General features: G+C 50.5%; 2 long non-coding RNA genes across 2 annotated transcripts; one reads left to right on the forward strand and one right to left on the reverse strand.

The window, feature by feature from the left end:
- Positions 1–496: 496 nt before the first annotated feature.
- On the reverse strand, positions 497–5,555 carry LOC140694552 (uncharacterized). Its single transcript, XR_012070153.1, has 4 exons — positions 5,381–5,555; positions 3,834–3,985; positions 1,174–1,241; positions 497–626 (listed from the first exon to the last, which is right to left on the reverse strand). It is a non-coding gene; the product is annotated as an uncharacterized lncRNA (long non-coding RNA).
- Positions 5,556–11,436: 5,881 nt separating this feature from the next.
- Positions 11,437–15,535, forward strand: LOC116277716 (uncharacterized). Its single transcript, XR_012070100.1, has 4 exons — positions 11,437–11,582; positions 14,423–14,540; positions 14,986–15,027; positions 15,406–15,535. It is a non-coding gene; the product is annotated as an uncharacterized lncRNA (long non-coding RNA).
- The last annotated feature ends 2,672 nt before the right edge of the window (positions 15,536–18,207 follow it).

Below are 18,207 nucleotides of genomic sequence, written 5' to 3' on the forward strand. Positions count from 1 at the left end.
ACCACTATTCCCTGAGGGGCTCTGCCTCCATCTTCTCTTATCAGACTTTCCTGCCCAGCCCCTGACTGCCAGCGAGGGAGCCTGGGCCTCGCAACTGCTTCCCATGGAGGGACACTGGCTCCTCGGAGAAGCAGGCTTATCTTACTTTTCTCCATAACCCATGGCCTAGCAAAGGGCCAGCCCACGTGTGGGCCATGTAGAGGCTTGGATACTTATCAAACTAACTCAAAGCAGAATAATAGCAGAGCTGGAGGAATTTACCACTGAGCTCACAGAATTCACTGCCCACACCCCCATTCTACAGATGAGGAAACAAAGACCAAGCGTTGAAGCAGCCTTGGCCAAAGTCACGCTGCTTTTAAATGCTGGCCTGTGTCGGGCATGCCAAGTGATGAGCTGCAGTGAAGGGGCTGAGAGGGGGCTCTGGGGCCAGACAGCTTGGGTTCAAGTCCCAGCTCTGCCATTTATTAGCCGTGTGATTAATGAATGTCCTTACCTTTAAAGTGGAGTTCATAGTGGTGCCAACTCATTGAATTTTCATGAACACAGCATTCCTGCAATAGCAGGACAGAGTTCTGTAAGCGTTTGCTGTTGCTTTGGTTACTATTATTATCACCAAGTGAACCCTGAAATGAAGAACAAAGGCAGCAAGAATTTTTATTTTAAAGGGTTTTAAAATCCTCTGATGAATGGTTCATTTCATCTATTCAAGTTTGCATTTGACCCTTATTAACAACTACACAATGGATGACTTTTGAGGCAGTCTTGCTTCATGTCTTTTATTCTCACTAACGACACAGGCTATTTAACAGGCAGCAGTTTCTTTTCCAGGAAGAGGGACAAAAAGTTAAAAATGACTCAGTGCCTCTCAGTCCCCAGTGAGTTGGTTGTGACCTGTCAACCCAGCTTTGGGGAAGTGCCCAATCACCCTGGGCTTGCTGAGCCACCCCGCAGCCCCCAAGGGGCACCGTACCCCCACACGAATCCAGTCTCTTGGTTCCTATCTTTGCTTCAGATCCCTCAAGGACTGCCCATGCCCCAGGACCCCATCTGCCCCACCAAACTTGGCTGCTGGACTCCAGGACACTATCCTGGGTCTCAACCATCCTCTGTTCCTATGACCGCCCCACTACTCTACATTTAGTCCTTCAAGTGTGGGCTCCTGTGGCTCACCTCACAGCAGGGGTCTCCCCGTCCTCCACCTTGGGTAACTGCATTGTCCTGCACGATGCCTAGCGAACCTGTGTGGAGGCAGGAAGAATACAGAATAACAGGTGCTCAGAGGGGCTGCCTTTCCTACTGCAGGGGCCCTGGAGAGCTTTCTCCCGGCTGGTTATTCTCAGGCGCTGAAGCTGTGGAATCTCGATCTCACCAATTTAAAGGGCATCATCACTAATTACAAAAGCAATCATTTCTTCAGAAGCCAAAGGAGAAAAGACTTTGTGTTCCCCACCTCCGACTTTTTTCCTCCACCTTCAGATGTTTCTCATCTCTGGGCAAGGGTAGAAAGCAACTCACAGAATATTATTTTTCAATGTTTTTTCCCACTCTGAAGATTGCTTTCCCAGAACCGATGAAGGCTAGAATGGTTTAGCTTTTCTGGACTGAGTATTCAGAGGCCTGGGGGGGGGAGCGGAGAGGGGGGAGGGGAGATAACTCAGCAATATTGAACCTAACAGAGACATTAAAAGTTTCTATTCTAAACAGAAAGGAAGCAGGATGCTATAGAAACAGGAAAACCATAGTTGGAAATGCAATAACGAGTTACAAGAGAATAAATATAAAGATGTAAAAATGAAAAAGGACATCAAAATAAAAAAAGGTGGGAATGGGAGAGGGGAGCATGGTAATATAGATTTTTTCTTTCTTTTATTTTTTCGTTATTCTTAGGATGTGTTGGAGCCTACGTGATTATCAGTCTAAAGGAAATAGATATAGAAATGGGTTGATATATTTGAAGAATAAGGTAACCACAAATCAAAAGCATACAATAGAGTCGCAAAAAAGCCAAAAAGAAACAAAATCAAAATGGCTTAAAGATTTAAATATTAGACAAGACACTATAAACTTCTCACAAGGAAACATAGGGAAAATATTATTTAACACACATCTCAGCAATGTTTTCCTAGGGCAGTCTAAGCAACCCAAGCAACATAAATAAAAGCCAAAATAAATAAATGAGACCTAATTAAACTTATAAACTTTTGCACAGCAATTGAAACCATAAGTAAAACAAAAAGACAACCTATGGAATGGGAGAAAATATTTGCAAAAGATGAGACTGACCATGGCTTAATTTCTAGACTATATAAATAGCTCATACAACTTAATAAGAAAAAAATAAACAACCCAATCCAAAAATGGGCAGAACAACTAAACAAGCAATTCTCCAATGAAGACACACAAATGGCCAATAGACATATAAAAAAATGCTCAATATCACTCAATTATCAGAGAAATGCAGCTCAAAAGTACAATGTTATCAACTCACACCAGTCAGAATGGCCATCATTCAAAAGTCCACAAACCATAAATGCCGGAGAGGTGTGGGGAAAAGGAAACACTCCTACACTGTTGGTGGGAATGTAGTTTGGTGCGGCCACTGTGGAAAACAGTATGGAGATTCCTCAAAAGACAAAAAAAAAAAAAAACCAAAAAACTTATCACCTAATCCAACAATCCCACTCCTGGGCATATATACAGAGGGAGCCTTAATTCCAAAAGATACCTGCACCTCAATGTTCACAGGAGCACTGTTTAAAATGGCCAAGACATAGAAGCAACCTAAACGTCCACTGACAGATGACTGGATAAAGATGTGGTATTTAGATATAACAGAATATTACTCAGTCGTAACAAAGAAGGAAATAAGGCCATTTACAGCAACTTGGAGGGAACTGGAGATTATCTCACTAAGTGAAATAAGTCAGACAAAGACAAGTATCATATGATATCATTTATATGTGGAATTTTTAAAAAATGATACAAATGAACTTATTTATAAAACAAAAACAGACTCACAGACTTATAAAGCAAACAGGAGTTTGGGATTAACAGATACAAATTAGTATATGTAAAACAGACAAACGACAAGGATTCACTGTAGAACACAGGGAACAATATTCAGTATCTTGCAAACTATAATGGAAAAGAACCTGAAAAAGAAAAGACTATGTATATGTACAACTGAATCACTATGCTGTATACCTGAAACTAACAAAACAGCTGTATATCTGAAACTAACAAAACTTTGTAAATCAACCACATTTCAATTTAAAAAAATTGATAAGCTCTAAATACCTTTATTCAAAGAAAATCTTGAAGTCTTCCCTCTTACAAAACTTAAAATGTGTAGCTTGAGCAGGACCAAATTATACTGGATGGGCAGTTACATACCTTCTCCAGCACGTGGCCCATGCTACACACACATCGTGTTTTCCTACAGGTAAGAACAGCCCTGAGTGCAGAGGGAGTGAGTCCTTCTGGGACAAGGTGTGTGGCAGTGGCCTCCTTGTCACTGCTCCATCTCACCAGGAGGCTAGGGTTTTCAGAGGTGAGGGGACATAGAGCTCATACACTTCAAATTGATTTCCCAAAAAAAATATGGAAAAACCAAATTCACCTGCAGTGTGGGAAATATGAGCAAGGCCCCTAAGCAGACTGACAAGCCCAAAGTAAGATGGCCCGATGTTCAGATCGGAACCAGAACAACGACCACCTGGCCCCAGTTAAATGACCACTGCCTCATCTGCAATGAACTGCTCGTACTCAATGTCAGGGATGTTTCTGTTGAGACTTGGGAGGTCAAAGGAGTCAGACCAGGGAATCCAGACCTGGTTGATGTCAGGGCTCTGCCAGTGGCAGAGGTGGCCCCAGTACCGGCTCCTCCATCATAAGCAGGGTCTTCAGGAGGAAGGCAATGTGGATGCAGATGTTCGTACGGAGGCTGAAGCCCTCTGGAAGGTTGAAGTCACACAGAAGGTACCTGGCAGGGAGCAAAGGAGAGCGGGTCTTCAGGGCCAGGCCTTTTCACAGGAATCCCGGCTTAGATAGAACAGATACAATGGGAATCCCTGCACAGCCCATGGCCTAGACTCCAGACACATTCAGCAGCTTCTGGTTTGTAAAGTGGAGGCACTGCCCGCCCATTTCCATGTGGCCAATTACTTCAAGTCCGGGAGCAGTTGCAGAAGACATCTTGGCGTCCGTCTAACACCACTAAGCACCTGACTATCACCTGAGCACTCGTTCTCCAGGGGCTCTCAAACTTCTTGTTCTACAGAACCCTATACACTCTTAACAATTACTGAGAACCCCAAAAGGCTGCTATTTATGTGAGTTAAATCTATCAATATTTCCTGTGTTAGAAGTTGAATAAGAAGTTAGAAAAAGTGCATGAATTCACTTAAAAATATTAACAATCTGCTGTATGTTACCATTAATACTCTTAAACAAAATATAATTCTATTTTTCAAAACAAAAGTCATTAGTGAGAAGAATAGCAGTGATTTTAATTTCTGCAAATCTCTTTTGGACTGGTGAGAGCTGAATTCTCCTGTCTGCCTCTGCATTCCCTGTTTTTTGATATCACAGGCCAAGTTTTCCCTGGAAAACCCCACAGGGACTCGGGAGAGCAAGAGTGTGCAAAAGGCAGGTGACATCCCGGCGTTTCTATGAAAATGGTCCTGCACCTCAGGGGCCTTGGATACACTTTGATAACTGCTGCCTTATCCTAGGTGAGACTCTTCTACACTAGAGCCAGGCAAGGGTCCTGGATTCTGTAATGAGTTACCGCCACCACACCCCTCCCTTCTCTGTGTGTTTCTCACAGCCTCCATTACTGCAGATGAGGATGTAATCCTCAGCCAGGGCCTCTAATCCCATAAGACTGCTAACTTTAAGAGAGAGGGTCCCATCTACCATCCCTACACCCCGCATAGTTTATTTTGAGTTAAGCCCTAGATAACTGCTTATCGGCACTGACCCTTGTGTCTTATTCCTGAGGCTGACTGAAGGAACCAACATCTGGAATGAACTGAAATTTCCCTGCAGATAAACAAGGCTGATAAACCACCCCATTCCAACATCTGATTCTGGGGCTCTTCAAAACCCGGGTAAGGCCCCGCTTCATCTAAGATGGGTTCTCCGCCTGCCCTTCCCGGGGGGTTCTGGGAGGCCGCGGCCACCAAGGGAGACCCAGACTCGTGGCCCCAGCCCCAGGGCCTGAGGGGGAGGAAAGCTTGAGGCTGTGCCCAAGCCCTGCCCCGCCCTGCCCCAAAACGCTCCCCGGCACCATAGCCCTCCCCCGCCACCACCCCAACCCCAATCCCACCACAGTTCATGTCCACCGGCCCCTCCGAAGGCGCGGACGTACATTTACCTTCTGTGGGACGCCGCCCCAGACAGGATGTCGGCCGCCTACTGACCAGGTCAGAACTAGTCGCCCGGCCAAGCAAGCCGCCAAGCCCAGCAGCAAGCACCGCCATGGTCCCTGGCAGATACACACTTCCGGAGCCCGCTCCCCGCCCCAGAAGCGCACTGTGGCCCGTGCGGAGCGCGGCGCCTGTAACCATGGCAACGCCGCAGGGCCCTCCCCTATCGCTTGCGTCGTGCGTCCTCCCGAGTCTAGATGTGCGAGGGCAGAACTTGTGGAGCCAATGGGAGCCAGGGCACGGCCAGCACGGGGGTGGGGGGAGGCTTATGGGACAGCTGGGCGGGGCCGGGGAGGGCGGGGCCGCGCGGACATCCTCATCTGCAGGTGGCTCAGGCCGGAGGCTGGGGCGGTGCTGCCACCAGTGGGCGGGGCAAGGGGCAGGGAGGCAGCGGGGCAGCCGGGCAGCGGGGCGGGGCACCCTCACCTGTCTGTGTGTGGTGATTAGCCTGGGCTCCGCGGCCACCCCTTGCACCGGACGTGGACCCAGGCTGCCGGTGGGCAAGATAGAGGACAGCCCAGGCACGCACGGCTGGCCAGTTAGGGCACCTGAAATGCAGATCCGCCAGGCCCGCTGCCGGCCTTGAATACGCGCTGCTAGGCAGTTTCCATGAAGAAGGGATCTGTCATAAGAGGGGAGGTAGGGCTGGGGTGCCAGATGCCGGATTGGGTGCAGTCTCAGATGAGAGACACGGTGAGAGAGCGCAGAGCGGCCCCTGTGTTGGCTGGGCTAAGAGTTTGGGGTATAGGGTGGGGGTGGTGTGTGCCTTGCTCTGTGGTCTCCCCAAGAACCCTCACTCCAGAGCAAGGGGCTCTGCTCCCCCCACACGTCACTGCACTCCCTGCCTTCCCCAGCACCACCTGGGGTGTTGTCATGCCAGGGCAGGGAAGGCCCAGGGAAGGGGCTCAATCAGGGGGAGGGGCCATTCTGTAGGGATGCTGGACCTGACAGCGATGCGGTGCTTCGGAACTCCCCTGGGATGGGTTTCTAGCCAGTGGGATGGAAGGGCCTCTCCTTCCTGGGGTGCAGTTGGGGAAGCTAGATCCATCATGAATGTCAGCCCTGAAAATGGAGGCTGCACTACATCCATTCCTGGAACGAAAAATCAGGCCCCTCTGGCCAAGGTGACTCAGCAAGTCATTCAACAATGTTCGGGTTCCCCAGTTTAGGCTTTCAATTAGAGTTGAGCGGCTCAGGAGGCCAGAACCCTGTCCGTGGCTCCAAGAGTAGGCTTTCTGCTGGGGGACAGGATCCTCACAAACACCTGTGTCTTTGTGGGTCACTCCCCTCTGACAAGCTTGGAGGCAGGGTGCAGTTGTGGGAAATCGTGTTTCCATGAGAGAGGGCCACCAAGTGGTGGGGGCACAGGAGACAGTGAGAAAGAGTCCCGCAGCCTTTCTGGAATCAAAAAACTAGCAAATGTGGAAAAGTGCATAATTTGTTTTATTGAACAGGCTGCTTATGTACGTCTGGAGGGCCAGGTTCAAGGACTCTGCATCCCTCCCGGACAATAGCCTCAAGAGTAAAGCAGACAGAGTAGGAGGAGATGTGGGGTTTCTCCCAGGAATGAGGCAGAACAGGGATTTCTGCAGATTTGCAAGGAGAGCCCGACCACTGAGCACGGGGTTACAACCCCACGTGACCCTTGTCGTGTTTGGGCTCTGGGTCTGGCCTGATCATGTATTATTCTAGGTGAGTTCCAGAAACTTAGAGCGTAGAGTTAGAGGGGCTGAGCTTGGAACCCGGTGTGGAGACAGAGGGTCCATTATCCTGAGTCCCCTCAGCGTAATCACTGTAGCTGAGTTCCAACACCACCCAGGCCCCCAGGGTGGCCGGGAAGGGAGAGCAAGCCTGGCAGGTGACCCAGGGGTCCCACTGCTCTTCCCCTCCCTTATCTTTGTTCCCTTTCTCCCCGGAAGGTGTGATTGTCTCACGTCATGGTGACAAGCCATCTCTCTTCTCTGTCAGGTGGGGTCCCCACCCCCACTCAGCCTTCTCTCTGCATGGATGCTGAAGGACCAGGCTCACTTGAAGTTCTGAGCTTGAGCAGTAAGTTGGAAACAAAGAAACCAATGGAAACATAGAAACAAGTCATTGTGGCAAAGCTCCCCACCACAGAGAAGCTGCCCTGAGTGGAAGGGAGGGTGTGGGCATACCCATTTGTTTCCTGTCTCCCAGTGCTCTTCATTTTCTTATTGCAGACCTGCATGGTTACAACAAAATGATCTGCAAAACTGAAAACATTTACTCTCTGGGTTTTACAGAAAAGGCTGACCAGCCTCTGGTTCCCATACCGGTCAAGTGATTGGAGTACCTTTCCAGTTTGCAAACATCTGGGCAGACCCAGGTTTACAAAATTCTTTAAGAGTAGTTACGGAGTTTTGCTTCTAAACATTTTTTACTGCTGTATACTTCTGAGCTCAGGTTGTGCTGTGTAATTCTTAGCCGGGATTTTCTTAAACTGTTTCTCGTTTCTTATACCAGACACCCCTAAATTCCAAGGGGAATGGGATGTTAAGGAAGCCATGGAGTTTAAGAAAAAGTTACAGATTTAATTTCCACATAAGCATTGATGTATCTCCACCCTAGGCAGTATCAGTTCTGCGGTATTGATAGGGGAACTAAATAGCAACCAAATTTATAGAAAATAGTGGGTCATTGGGTACACAAGTTCTTCTTTTCAACATTTTTGTAATGTTTACAGTTTAAGATGACCATTCCTGAGAAACAGATAGCCTCTTAGAATGAAATAGCATTTTCCCTGAACCATATTCAATTTTTATTTTGTAGACAGCAGGAAGGGCAATCACACATCCAACACTTGGGGACCTCAAAGATAAAATGTAACTTTCTGAGAGCACACTCCCCCCTTCTCCCCCTGCTCTTTTCACTATCCCATTGTCCCTGAAGGCTCTTTCATAACTCCTGCTCCTGACTCTAGTAGCTCTTTCTCCTCGTTCCTCAGCTGGTAAGTTTACTTTTCTACTTTGACCAAGCAAACTGAAGCCAACAGAAGGGAATTTTCACCAGCAACTCCCAGCACATCCTCTCGCCTTCTGATGTCTGTGACCTCACTCTCGCTGCCCCACCTCTTATTAAAGGTGACATCGAAAGCCAGATCATCCAAAAGTCTCCATGGGTGCCATCCATCCAATCTTCTCCAGGCTGTCACTCCCACATCCATCCTCTCAGTCACTACCTCATCTATTTTGTTCTCCTGCTAGTTGTCTCCTATCAGTATATAAAAGTCCATCCTCTTAATAGAAAGAAACAGCACTCCTTGACCCTAATTCGCCCCCACCAATTGCCACCCCATGTCTCTGCAGCAAATCTTTAATGAGTAGTTTAAACTCAATGTCTGCATATTCTCTTGAGCCATCCAATTTTGCACCCACTCTGGCTGTTCCCCTGATCCCTTGCTCTATGGAAACTGCTCTGTCAAGGCCATCAGTGACCCCACGTTGCTAAATATAGTGGTCAGTTTTTAGTCTTCATCATGCGTGGCCCTTTGGCAGCATTTGACCCAGCTCTTCCATCACTCCTCCCCCGTGTTCCTGCTTTACTTGGCCTCCAGCCCATCGCTCTGCTTTCGATCCACTGGCTGGTCTTTTGCCAAAGTCTCCTCTTTTTTCCAAACATTTAATGCGAATGTGTCCCGGAGTTGGGTCCTGCGATACCTTTGGTGGAAGCAACCAGAATTGGAAATTGACATGTCCTCAATGTCTCGATTTGTCCAAAACTCCCTGATTGGCCTTTTCCATTTGGAACTCTCTCCCTGATACTCATATTCTTTTTCTTTCATTCATCTTGCTTTCACATTCATACATGTGTTCTACTGTGTAAATTACTTTTCCCAATTTTGAATCAGTCCATACATATCATGTAAAATGCTCAGATCTCTATTATTTCCACTAAGATGCTCATTCTACCTTAGAACCTTTCTGCATTTCTGTATTTATATTGATAAAGTGAATAGTATTTCTACAAGCCCCATAGTTAAACAGTGTGTTTGTTTGGGGCTGTTATGTAACATGAAATAATGATACATCAACATAGTCCTTTTTCATTTAATTTTATGTAGCACCAAGATGAGGTTTTTGCATTGAAGACTGGTTTTATTGAAATTTTACCTATGTTATGGTCAGTCAGTTTATGTGAAAGCCCTCATTTCTCCCCTTTTCTGATATATTTTCCATTTGGCTATTATAACATATAACTTGGCATGAATGAAATTCCAAATTCATTCACATAATAAAATTAATACATTTAAATTATATTTTTAAAGTTAAAAAGAAAGAAAAAAAACCCCCAGACTCCTTTACCTATTAGGAATTTTGGTAGCAATATCTTATAGACTCCTTAACCATGACATTAAAGAACTGAGCTGATTCTAGCCCCTTTCCACCTGCTCAACCCCATCTTGTCCTATCCCCTGTGGATGGAGAGGACATCCATCCCATTTTCCAGGTCCAGATGTTGGAACCATGTTCTTTCTCTCTCTTTCTCTTAAACACACACACACACACACACACAGCAAATCCATCTTGTTAGAAAATTCTGGCTACTCTGTCTTCATTAACCACCTACTCCCTGTTCCCCACCCTCCTAGGAGCCACCTTCAGCCCCTTCTTGGACACCAAATAGCCTCCTTCTTCCATCTTTGCTTTTCTACAATCTCATCCACACAGAGTCAGAGGGAGCCTATAAAAGCATACATTGAGGGGGTGGGTGTAGCTCAGTGATAGAGCCCATGCTTAGCATGCATGAGATCCTGGGTTCAAACCACAGCAGCTTCATGAAAATAAATAAATTAACCTCCCCCCCAAAAAAACCAAAACACAAGCATAAATTGGACATCACCCATCCCATCAAAACTCACTAAAAGGGTCACCATTTCATTAGGATCCAAAGTCGTCCCAAAGTCTTCCAGGACCCGGCGTGCTCTGCCTCTCCGCCCACACTCTCCCCCTCAGTCTGGGGGCCTCTGGCTCCGGCTCTTCCTTCTTCCTCCGGATCTATGCTGCTTCAAGTTCATTACTCCGTGAGATCTGCCAGGATTGCCTTGTTCCCTCCTGTCTGCCTCGCACCCCACCGCCATCACCTGAGTTTGCTCATATCACTCGTATTTTTCCCCAAGCTCTTGCTACCCCCAACATGCTGCCTGTTTCCTCTGCTAAAACTCTGAGCCCCCAGTGATGGGGAGTCGTGTCTATTTTGTTGAATAATAAAGCCCAAGAGCCTTGGGAACGGGTCTAGTTACTAGATTCCCATATGTAGTAGGAGCTTACACAGATTTGCTGAATGAATGCAGAGGTCCTGGTCCAATCCGATGGAGCACTTCTGCATCCTGCTCAAAGAATAACTCTCCTTTCCCCCTGAGAGGGGGTTACCACTTCCTTGGTGATCAAAGGCAAGGTCTATTTTCTTTATGCTGTTAACCTTAGGCGGGGAGACTGGGGGATCTTCATTTATATTTTAAAATTTGATTCACTCTGTAGTTTGTCTTCTGTCTATGTATTCTTTTGAGAAACCGTTTATGAGTGATCATTCTTCCATTAGATTGAACAGGATCCAGGGGGAATTACCAAGCCTGTTCCATCGGACATCCTGTGTGTCATGTCCTGTGACCCAGTGAATGCTCAGCACATAAGTGAACCGACAGGAGTGAGTGAAGGGATGGGAGCATCTCATTATTGTGTTGGCTGCACTCTGTCTGATGCCTTGAGATTTGGGGGTTTACAAGTGCGGAGGGTAGAGGTCAGGTCCTCTGTGATCTTCCTGAGTGCCCTGGCCTTACCCATTCCCCCAGCCCCCTCTGGGCAGCCAAGGCCAGGAGCTGGGCTACCGGCTATTGTGCTGATCATTAATCCACCTCACCCAAAGTCCGGGGGTAGGAGCGGCCAGCACAACTGGTTATAGACCCTAGAGTCAGGTCCTTGGAGGAATTCCTCACTGAATGATGTTTTGGACCTTTTATTTTTCTCTATAGCCTTCATCTGAAGAAACAGATTGCCTTAGATACATGAAAGTTGAGGACACCTACTATCCCCATCGAGCCCTGGTGGGGCTGGGAGTGTGCTGTTTGTACAGCCGGTGGGCTCGTGTTGCTTTGGGCATCCCTGTGCCTGAATTCCTGCAGTACACTCGGTGGTAAGGATGGGGGTGCCTGGCAGGGAGGGAAGCGGGTCGGGAGACTGCACAGCTGGGGTGATGTTAACCTGGGGTGAGCGGGAACCTGCTGATGCATGGCATCTCGGTGTAGGGAACTCTCCACACTCAGAGGGGTTCCCACTCCCACCGGGGCCCTTTGATCAGGGTGCTGGGCTGTCAGCACAGCAGGGTCCCTGTGAGGATCATGGTGCCTTCAGGCAGTGGGAAGTGAGGGGTCAGTGGCACCTAATGTGTTTCCTAATCTGCAAAACTGGAATGATGTTAACCATCCCGCAGGTTCGTTGATGGGCTGGGAGACACTAGACAACCAGGAGCTAGAATTCCTCTGTCCGAATTGTTTTCCTTCCTTCCCACTATTTGCTCTCACATGCTCAGTCTCTCTGTCTCTCTCTCTTTCACTTGTAACTTTCTCTCCTGCTCTGGTTTCATTTGATTCCCACCCTCCTCCCAATCCCCAGATGAGTGAAATTAATTTCTGTGTGTCAGTTCCAAATTCCCGGGAAAGATGCTCTGTCCCATCTGGATATGTTGTCCAACCAATCAGTTGCAGCCAGAGGAGAGAGTCCCTCTTTGACCAGTGAGGGGCTCTGCCCAGCCACCCAGCCACCACTGTGGGAGCACATAGCTCTCTGAGGAGGAGGTACTGGCTGTGACTTGGTGTCACTAAGTGTGAATTTATGTCTCCACTTGCCCCACCTTCATCCTCCTAAACAAAGATGAAAATTAAACATTCCTGAGATTTGTGTCATGGAACATTCAGGGTGGGGGCTAAGAGGGCTGGATTCCCTGCTGAGGGTAAGGGGCTGCAGTGACTCCCCAACGAGAGCTTGTGAAGGGAACAACACCAGCCCCACCGGACACTTAGGGCGCTGAGTCTGCGTGACATTGAGCCAGGCTTCTGACCACAGCTCAGGGGTCTGATCCGACTGGTTAGTCTCTGAAACCAACCAGCTTTGGATTCTTCAATCCCTCCATGAGGTTTTACCTGAACCACCAACTTCTGTATCTCTGAAGACAGATGATGAGGACCCTTCACGTAAGGCATTTGCACAGCCCTGTGCGGGAATTTGTGCTGCACGGTCTGCCCGGCGAGCTGACCGAAGTTGGTATTTTACTGATCTTAGAAATAGTCTGGTTTCCTGATGCACTGTTTCACTTAACAAGCAACAGAAGCAACCTCTGTCTGATAAAAGCAAAAAGGGACTTAATGAAAAGATACTGGGAGGTTGCATGGAGTTGCCCAGACCAGAGCCGACCCGGGGGCCGTAGGAGATGTTGGGGAGCCCTAGGCACCAGGCTGGGCAGGGTGTCACCGGGCCCCCTGCTGCCCCAACAGGGACCCCCCTCCTCCTGACCCTCCACCTCAATGCAGGTTCGTGTCCCGGCAGGGCCAGGTCACACTGAAGCCACCAGCACACACCTCAGTAGGGGAGTTGGCCCCGTCTCAGCTAAGGGCGTGCCTGGTGTGGGGAGAGGCCCAGTTAGAGGAAGGCGGTTCCCCTACTGTTCCGAGTTGAGGTGCAAGTCAGTGCCGGTCACTCAGGGGAGCCAGGGTGGTCTGACCTCATTGTGATGACTATGCAGTCTGAGTTCACTTATTACTTTTTAGGTTGGAAGGCCCAAGAGGGAGAAAAATTGGAGGTTCTAGTACTTATTTTAAATTTCCCATGTACCAGGTATAGTAAGCAAGCCACTTGGGACAAGGCCCAGAGCAACCACGTTAATAGGCCACAGAGCAAGTCGTGCAGTCAGGCCCCTGCAGCCCCGAAACCCATGTCCTCATCAGCTCCGTAGTTACCAGTGGATGTTGTAGGGATTTATGGGACTGTGTGCTCCTGTGGGGGCTGGGATGTGTGTGTTTAAATCCACATCTTCAGAAATTCGGCTAGAACCACAGCCACTGATTGTCTGCATGGAGGCAGAGGAGGGGAGGCTTGCAGACTCTAGTCCAGCTTGTGAGGAGCTCAGAAGTTGCTCCTTCTGTCCTTAAAATACCAGAGCTGAGGGAGCTGAAAACCCACTGCTCTTCTTAGATCCACAAGAAAACTGAGGGGGAAAGCTGCTCCCAACCCAGAGAGGCAGCCGGGCAGGCTTGGAAAGTCACAGCTCCCAGGGCAGAACCGTCTTTTGTAAGAACCCCAGGGGCAGGCAGATTTAACAGGTCCCTGAGGCCAGCGGGAGGCTCAGCGTGGGGAAATCTGAGTGTGACAACTCCAGGGGGCCAGTCAGATTGGCCCCCTGCTCTTTTCCATGCATTTTACCTCCAAGAACGTGACCTGTTCTCAGAATGAATGTCAGAGGAAAATTCCTCATGCTTCCTGCCTGGAAAGGAGAAAATAACTCTATTGAAATACACCCAGAACATTCTGTTTCATTGGGGGTAGTTGTTTTTTGTTTTATTTTTTAATGAAAAACTATTTTACCAGAGCCTAACCAACCTGGGAGAAGGGAAATCCCTTCTGTGTCACCCAAATTGGGGTGGGGGGAAAGAGACACACTTGTGGAGGTCACAGCTCAGGGCACAGGCTCAATGAGAACTAATCACAGGACTGCAGATGCCCTGCTCTGTCCCACTCCCCCAACACCTTACCTCCATGACAGTAGGGCCCCTGTGTAATAACAGGAATAAAACTAAAAGAAGTAAATGTCTCAGGAGTGTCTAGGGAAAATCCAAAGACAGCGGGGAGATGAAAACAAGGACACGCAGGCTGTTTTAGCCTCTCACACCAATAGCTGTAGCAAACTACACACAGCCCAGCCCCAGTAGATAAACAGACAACCTCACAGAAGAAATTATTTATTTTGGTTCTCTTACCCAGTGCATTCCATGGTGCATCCTCGCCTAGAATTGAGTGGAAGCAAGTCCATCTCAGAAGGGACATAACTGAAGAGGGATGGCTTCCCAGACTCTGATGAGCAGAGAGAGCACCAGCCTGGGTGAGAGCACGGTGAGGGGTGGGGTAGGGGGTGGGCTGCCTTCTTCCCCAAATAAGGAACCTTCCTGAGGCCAGCACAGTAGGAGGGAGGGCCATGGGGTGGAAGCAGACAGACTTCTTCCTGAGAACTGATGGGATGCCTCAAAGGAACCATTCAGGTGCCCAAACTGGGCCCTGGGGGTGGGAGCCAGCCGGTCTGACTCAGAGCCCAGGACTGAGGTGGGAGCACAGCAGGCCGGTCTTACTTGGCCGGATCCATTTCACTTCTCCGAAGCCCTGTGTAAAACATGAAGCGTGGACGGCCTGGTGAGCACAGCTCTGCCCTCAAGACCTGTTTCAACTCCTCTCTTCCCGGAAAACAGCATCTCTAAGCCCGTCCTTGGTGACCTCACAGAGATCACCCAAGTGGCCCAGGCTAGTGACCGGGAACATGTACCTTCCTGCAGGCAACCCCTGACGTCCACTGATGCATCATATACTGGCAAAGAGTGAGTCCCTGTGCATTGGTCTAACAGCTGCCAAAGGCCCAAGAGGTGGTGTGTGGGACATGCAGGGGTGCAGGAGTGTAGGCAGTGCAAAAGTAACTTATGACAGACGTGCAGGGGCTGTGGAGGGCGCAGGCAGTTCAGGGGATGCGGGAGTGGAGGGATGCAGAATTGCAGAGAGTAGCAGGGGTGCAAATGTGCAGGGAGTGTAGGGATGCAGGGAGGTGCTCAGGAACGTGGCCAGGATTAGAAGGCAAGTGCACATCCTTGCAGTCAGCCTGACCCCGGGAGGCTAGTACTGCTTTGCGGCGGCGGCGGCGGCGGCGGCGGCGGTTGGGAGGCTGCCTGGGCAAGCCGGTAGATTTCTTCTCTTCCCTGCAGCCTGGCCTGGGGTGGGGCTTGGCCGCCAGAGATTCGCCAGCTTTTGGACTCCAGGTAAGCTTGCTCCTGGGAGGTGGGGCGGTTAGGTCAGGGGGCGGCGGCAGCGACAGAGGGGCGGAGCGGGGCTGCCCCTGGCGAACTGTTGGAATAGCTGCCTTGTCCGGGCTGCCGGGCCTGGGAGCGGCCTCTGCTTCCCCAGGTCGCTGGACACGCCTGCCCCCTCAGCTTGCTGAGTGAGGAGCGGAGGCGGTGTCGTTAAGCTGCGGGGCCCACGGGGGTAGGGGGGCTGCCGCACGGAAGCCGGTCAATTCGCTCCGCTCTCCCCGGCGGCGGAGCCAGGGGCGGCTTCTTCTGCCCTAGAGGCGGGACGCGGGTCTCCAGGTGAGCTTGCTCCTGGGAGGCGGCGGCGGCGGCGGCAGGGGGAGGGGATGTGTTCCAGGGAGCTGCTCCATTTCTTCTCTCCCCCGCGGCCTGGCCTGGGGGCGACCTCTGCCGCTGGAGACTTGCCTGAGATCCGACTCCAGGTGAGCTTGCTCCTGGGAGATGGGTGCGGTGCGGTCAGGTGGCCGGTAAGGTGGTGGCTGAGGGCATAGGGAGGCTGCCCCGGAGGAGCTTGTGGATTAGCTCCCTGTCTGCACTGCGTGGCCTGAAGGCGGCCTCTGCTGCGCCAGGTCCCGGGACACCCCTGTCCCACTTTGTCTGCTGGGGGCGGGAGGCAGTGTAATAAGGGTGCAGGGGTGGCGGTTGTCGGGAGGCTGCAGCGGGGGAGTGGGCCCGTTTGCTCCCATCTTCCCCGCGGCTTGTCCTGGGGGCGGTCGCTGTTGCCCTGGGTTACGAGACACGTGTATCCTAGTCGGCCTGACCCCGGGAGTTGGACTTGGTACGTTGGGGGTGGTGGCAGCAGCGGCAGGTTTTCCCATGTAGCTTGTCCATTTGCTCCCACTTCCCCCCATGGTTTGCCCTGGGGTCGGTCCCTGTTGTCCCAAGTTCGCCGGACGTCCATCTCCAGGTCAGCCTGCTCCCTAGAGGAGGCCACTTTCAAGTCAGGGGCAAGAGTGGTGGCTGCTGCGGGGGTAGGGGCTGCCTTGGGGAGCTGGTGGATTGGCTCCCGTCTCCCTGATGGCCTGGTGTGGGAGTGGCCTCTCCTGCCCCAGATCACCAGACACACCTGTCCCACTCAGCCTGCTGGGGGAGGGGCGCCCTGGGCGGTGCCTTGAAGGTGCGTGGGTGGCGACGGCGGGGGTAGAAGACATGGAGCGCGGAGCCTGTCAATTTGCTCTCCTCGTCCCCGCGGCCAATCCTGGGGGCGTCCTCTGCTGCCCAAGAAGCCGGATGCCCGTCTCCAGGTCAGCTTGCTCCTGGGAGACGGGCTCGATGCGGTCGAGGGGCAGAGGCAGCTGCGACGGCCGGCTGCCCCGCCTAATGGGGCCACTTCTTCTCCTCTCCCCTGACCTGGCCTGGGGACGGCCTCTCCCGCGCAAGATTCGCCTGACACCCCACACCCGGTTTGGTTGCTCCTGGGAGGTGGGCGCAGTGAGATCAGGGGGTGGAGAGGACAGGGGGCTGCCCCTGGCAAGCTGGAGGATAAGCTCCCATCTCTCTGGAGGCCTGACGTGGGGGCGGCCTCTGCTGCCCCTCATTCCCAGGTCACACTTCTCCGGGTCATATTTCCCCGGGGTTGCAGTATGGTGCGGGGGCATCGATGTGTTGGCGGGGGTATGGAGCCTGCCGCTTGGGAGCTGGTGGTTTAGCTCCCATCTCTTCCGCAGCTTGGCCTGAGGGCAGCCTCTGTTGCCCCAGGTCGCAAAGCAGTTTCCCTGACAGCTTAGCCACCGGAGGTGGGCAGGATGGGCTGATGGGGTTGAGGCAGCCGCCAAGGCAGCGACAGAGGGGGCTGTCCCTGGCCAGCTGGTCAATTTGTTCCCATCTCAACATTTGCTGCCCCAGTTTCACAGAACTCCCTTCTCCAGTTTATTCTTCTCCTGGGAGGTGGGCGCAGTGCATGCAGCCCAAGGTCTGGGCTTTCCCCTGGGGAGGGGCAGAACTCTCTTTTTCTCCTTTGTCTTTATTCTTCAGCGAAGTGGTTACTGGACGCAATTCTTAATTCTGAGAATGTGTAGCCTGTGTTACGGAAGAGCTGCTGGACAGTGAGTTTTCTGGGTGGATTTTCACACCAGCTGATGTGAAAGCTATTACTCAGAGCTTCTTAGTCTGGAGTTGGCGGTGGCCCCGCAATCCTCACCATGCTTTTTAAAAATGTGTTACTCCCCTCTTTTTCCTAGGTGACATTTTAGGTTATTGGGTCACAGATTACTGGCACACTCATCCCTGTTCTCAAACATCTTTTAAACTTGGGTGAAGTGATAAGTAGGGGAAGATGATTTACTGAAAGGTAAGAATACTTAAATTCGCATTAAAGCTACATTCTGTCAATCTTTCTCAAATGATTTTTCTCTGATTCTAAATCCACGACCTAGTGAATGTTGTACTCCTGTGTAAATCATTGATCTTCACATCACATTTCTTGAGTGGTCAACGAGATTTGTTAATTAGATTATTCCTGAAAGGAAAAGTTCAGGCTTTTCAGAATTCCTTGTCTGATGTCACCCAGGCAGTCACAGTAGAAGACAGAGCTGATATAAAAATCCCTCAGCTGCCTGAACTGCAAAGCTTCTGGGATTACTGATCCCTGAAATACAGGTGACTCTTGATGGTAATCTGGGGGATGGTTTATATGATCAGATTCTTCCAGTCCTATAAATGGGTTCCATGGCCCCAGCCCCGGGAGAACTGGTCATAAGG

This window comes from Vicugna pacos, unplaced genomic scaffold, assembly GCF_048564905.1.
Source record: "Vicugna pacos unplaced genomic scaffold, VicPac4 scaffold_21, whole genome shotgun sequence".
NCBI lineage: Eukaryota > Metazoa > Chordata > Mammalia > Artiodactyla > Camelidae > Vicugna > Vicugna pacos.